The following is a 5,143-nucleotide window of genomic DNA, read 5'->3' as shown; positions in this document are numbered from 1 at the left end:
GGTGGCTGAACTGGTCCCTACTTAGGAAGACAGAGGCAAAGAAATCGTTAAATATGTTAGCTTTGTCATCTGGTGTGACGACTAAGTTGCCCATCGTGTCCCGCAGGGGCCCCACATTACTCGGGACCCTCTTTTTACCCCCTATGTATTTGAAGAAGGACTTCTTAAGTCTAAGGGCTTGAATAAGGAACTGGCTTTCAGCCTGGGATTAGGGCTAGAAATTCTGCTTGGGCCACCCATCAGAATACCTCTGTGCCACTGGGGGACTGTCCTGGACATCTGTGACCAGAGACTTGCCCAGCCCAAAGTGTGGTTTTGCCATGCCAAGATGACAACAGACCGCACCCTAGATGCTGTGCTAAGTACATGGAATTGAATAATGAACTGGATTTTGGACTGGGATTACACCAAGAAATCCTTTTTGGGCCACCCAAGACCATGTCTCTGTGCCACCAGGGGATGCTTCTGGACATCTCTGACCAGAGATTTGCTCGACCTAATCACAGTTCGTCTGTGCCAGGCTGCCAACAGACAGGACCCAAACCACTGTGCTCAGTATATGGAAATGAATAAGGAACTGGATTATGGGCTGGGATTATACCCAGAAATCCTCTTTGGGCCATCCCAGACCACACCTCTATGGCACTGGGGGACTCTCCTGGACATCTCTGACCAGAGATTTGCCTGGCCCAAAACATGGGTTAGCCGCTCCAGGATGCCAAAGACAGCACCCCAGCCACTGTGCTAAATTAATGGACCTGAATAAAGTATTGGAGTTTGGGCAGGGATAATGCCCAGAAATCCTTCTTGGGGCACCCCAGACCATACCTCTGTGGCACCGGGGGACACTCCTGGACATCTCTGACCGGAGACTTGCCCGGCCCAAAGTATAGTTTGGCTGTGCCAGGATGTGAAATGACAGCACCCCAGCCACTGTGCTAAATGAATGGACCCAAATAATCAAATGGCATTTGGTCTGGTATTATACCCAGAAGTCCTCCTTCAGCCACCCCAGGACACATCTTTGTGCCACCAGGGGACCCAAAGTGCGGTTCAGCTGTGCCAGGGTGCCAGCTGACACCACCCCCAGACACTGTGCTAAGTATATGGAGCCGAATAAGGAAATGGATTATGGAATGGGATTATAACCAGAAAGCCTCCTTGGGCCACCCCACACTATCATTCTGTGGTACCGGTGGACTCTTACCTGACCAAAGTCTTGCATGACCTACAGTGCTGTTTCATGCCATGCCCACTGCACTAAGTATACTGGCTTGAATAAGGAATTTCTTTTTGACTGCAAGTGGTAGAGTCCCTGGATGGCAGCCATGGGCGAGACTCTCTTCCCCAGGGACTTGGCTAGGAGGGAGCTCCCCAGGTTGGTTTGCCTCTGACTGTGACTGTGATCCATTTTGAGCTACAGTTAAGATTTTGCTTAGGGAATACCCTTTCCCTTGTAATAAACTTGTTTTAATTTAACATTTGCTAGTGAGTGAGCAGGTTCCTTCAAATTACAACACCCAGCTTTAAGTTATTTTACCAAGTTTCTGGGTGGCAGTTGGATGTAAATTTGAAATGCTGTTGAAAAATCCCTAGGGGCCTCTATACACATGCTCTGGGGTGGAGAGAAGGGTGCTTCAAATAGAATGGTTCTGAGAGCCACTGATTAGAGCACCCACAGTGTCGCACGTATTCAGTGTCCTGCGCTTCAAAATGGCAGTGGGGGTGCTTTAACAAAGCTGGTGTGAAGATCTTTAGTTAAAGCACTAGTGCTGCCATTTTGAAACACAGGCACAGTGAATACACGTGACGCAGAGGCTGCTGGAGTGCACTGAGTAGAGTAATTCAGACTGGCAGCAAGCTCTATTAATCGAGTCTGCTCTGACACATGCTAAATACCATGCGTCATAGCAGAGGTCTCTCACCGGTGCCCTATATTTGTATGGAGCCATTTGTCCTGCCATCCAGTGCCTCGTGGAACAGAAACATAAAGGTTTTAAAGGTTGAGTGTCAGCTGGCAGGCTTACACTAAAAAAAGCTAACATTGCGTTGAGCAGGGACATGCCCAGATTTCTTCAGGAGGCTCCTTGGTAGTGACGACAAGTTCTGGGATGATTCCATGAAGGTTTTGCACCATGAACCCAGCAGAAAGGCAGCTCCTTATTGGTAGCAATATAAACAGCACATGTAGATGGCAAGTAAATTGATACCTAGCATGGCCAAAGCGTTCTTTGGACCAGACAAAAACATGGTCAAGGGTATCTGAAAGAGTCCCTCAGTGCCACAGAGGCATGGTATGGGGTGGCCCAAAAAGGATTTGCAATGATAATCTCAGGTCAAAATCCAGTTTCTTATTGAAGCCAATGTACTTAGTACTAGCAAATTGTTTGTCAAGAATGATGGGGGGTGGGGAGGAGGGTGCAGGCACGGGCACGGAGCCCTGCCACTGGCCCCCATCCACCACCCTGCTCTACTCACACATCCCTCGTGCCAGTTCAGACCCCAAGCCACCCCCATCCCCCTCTTCACCACTTCGGGTCTGACCCCATTCCCGTCCTCCCTCCCACCACTTCAGTCTGGTCCCACTTCCACCCCCTCGCCGCTTCAGGTCCTACCCTGCTCCCCTCTTTCCCCCCACAGCTGCTTTGGGTCTTCCTGGCCCACGTCTGGCTGCCTGCCTTCCTCTCCCTCCCCCCCGACCCCTATCTGCCTGTTCCTGCCAGTTGTCTGGGGGGGCATCCAGGACAGCCACCGTGATACCCCATTAGCCCTCAGGCAGGAAGATGGGGGGCAGCCTGGCTGCTCAGACAGCTGGGACATGTTTCCCACTGCCAAAATTCCTCAGCAGCGGTGCAAACTTGGGCCCATGCAGTGTGTGCCACCCAGCCAATCACTGTCTGCCCTCTCGGGGGTGCATGCGAAGCATTTCCATCTCTAACCCCAGCCCACCAACAATTCCTAATTCAAGACCATATACTTAGAACAGTGGCTAGGGTGCTGTCTGTTGGCAGCCTGGTACAGCCAAACCATACTTTGGGCCAGGCAAGTCTTTGTTCAGAGAACCATCCCCCTGGTGGCACAGAGACATGTTCTGGGGTGGCCTAAGAAGGATTTGTGGGTATAATCCCAGCCCATAGTCCAGTTCCTTATTTGGTTCTGTATACTTAGCACAGTGGTTAGGGTGCTGTCTGTTGGCAGCCTGGCACGGCCAAACTGCGCTTTGGGCCAGGCAGGTCTCTGGTCGCAGATGTCTGGGAGAGTACCCTAGTGGCACAGAGACATATTCTGGGATGTTTTAAGAAGGATTTCTGGGTATAATCCCAGGCCATAATCCAGGTCTTTATTTGGTTCCATATACTTAGCACAGTGTCTTGGGTGCTGTCTGTTGGCAGCCTGGTACCATGCTTTGGGCCGGGCAAGTCTTTCATCACAGATACCCAGGACAGTCCCCTGGTATCACAGAGGCGTGACGTGGAATAGCCCAAGAAGGATTTGTAACTATTGTCCTAGCCAAAATCCAGTTCTTTATTCAGGTGTATATACTTAGAACAGCTCCAGGTGGTGCTATCATTTGGCAGTCTGGCATGGCCAAGCTGCGCTTTGGGCCAGGCAAGTCTCTGGTCTCAGATGTCCAACAGAGTCCCCTGGTGTCACAGAGACATGATGTAGGGTGGCTCAAGAAAGATTTCTCGGTATAATCCCAGCCCAAATTCTAATTCTTTATTCAGTTCCGTGTACTTAGCACAGCAGCTGAGGTGCTGGCTGTTGTCGGCCTGTCACGGCCATGGCCAAACTGTGATTGGCCCGGCCAAGTCTCTGGTCAGGGATGTGCAGGGGAGTCCTCCAGTGCCACAGAGATGTGGTCTGGGTGGCTTTAAGAAGAATGTCTGGGTATAATCCCATCCTAAATTCCAGTTCCTTATTCAAATCCATATACTTAGCACAGTGGCTGGGGTGCTGTCAGTTGGCAGCCTAGCAAGGCCATACTGCGCTTTGGGCCCAGCAAGACTCTGGTCAGATGTGTCTGGTAGGGTCCCCTGGTCGCACAGAGGTATTCTGATGGGTGGTCCTAGCAGATTTTCTGGCCAGAATCCCAGCTCAAAAGCCAGTTCCTTATTAGGGTCCAGATACTTAACGCAGTGTCTGGGGGGTGCTGTCAGTTGGTAGCCTGATGCAGATAAACCAATGCTTTGGGCCAGGCAAGTCTCTATTCAGAGATATCCAGAGGTGTGGTCTGGGGTGGACCAAGAAGGTTTTGTGAGTATAATCCCAGCCCATAATCCAGTTCCTTATTCAGGTTCATATACTTAGCACACTGGTTTGGGTGCTGTCTTTGGGCAGCCTGTCACAGCCAGACCGTGCTTTGGGCCAGGCAAGTCTCTGGTCAGAGATGTCCAGGAGTATCCTCTGGTGCCACACAGATGTGGTGTGGGGTGGCCCAAGAAACATTTCTGTGCATAATCCCAGCCCAAATTCCAGTTCCTTATTCAAGCCCATATACTTAGTACAGTGGCTGGAGTGCTGTGTTTTGGCATTCTGCTATGGCCAAACCGTACTTTGAGCCAAGCAGGTCTCTATTCGGAGATGTCCAGAAGCACCCCAGTTGCACCAAGGTATGGTCTGGGTTGGCCCAAGAAGGATGGTGTTGACACGGAGTGCTGCCAGGGCCCCTGCCCAGGGGGTGAAGCCTACTGGAGGCTTGTCTGCGGCTTCCACCCAGACAGAGCCCATGGGGGAGCTGGCGTTCCCCCCAGCCCCTGGCCTGCGGGGGTTGCTTAACAAGGCCCGGGGGAGCAGGGATTGGGGACCCCCACACCTGTCCTGCAGGTGCCTGCCTTAGGGCCCTGGAGGTGCAGGTGAGGGAGCTCCAGGAGGAGGTTAGGAGGGTGAGGGGAATCAGGGAGGTGGAGGACAAAATTGATGGCTATTTCCTTTCCCTGCAGGGCCACGCACCCAAGGAAGAAGCACCTCGGGAGGTGCCCTCCACTGCAGGGTGGCAGACGGTCACCTCCAGAACCAGGGCTGCTCACAACACAGCAGTACCAGTTCCTCCAGTCCGGCTGGAGAACAGGTACAAGCCCCTGGCAGCACTGGAGGAGAAAGGAGAGGAGGCAACTCCACGCTCTCCACTCTCTGAACAGGC

This window comes from Crocodylus porosus, unplaced genomic scaffold (assembly GCF_001723895.1).
Source record: "Crocodylus porosus isolate Cpor-Errol unplaced genomic scaffold, CroPor_comp1, whole genome shotgun sequence".
Lineage (NCBI taxonomy): Eukaryota > Metazoa > Chordata > Crocodylia > Crocodylidae > Crocodylus > Crocodylus porosus.
Note: the sequence above shows the minus strand (reverse complement) of the source record.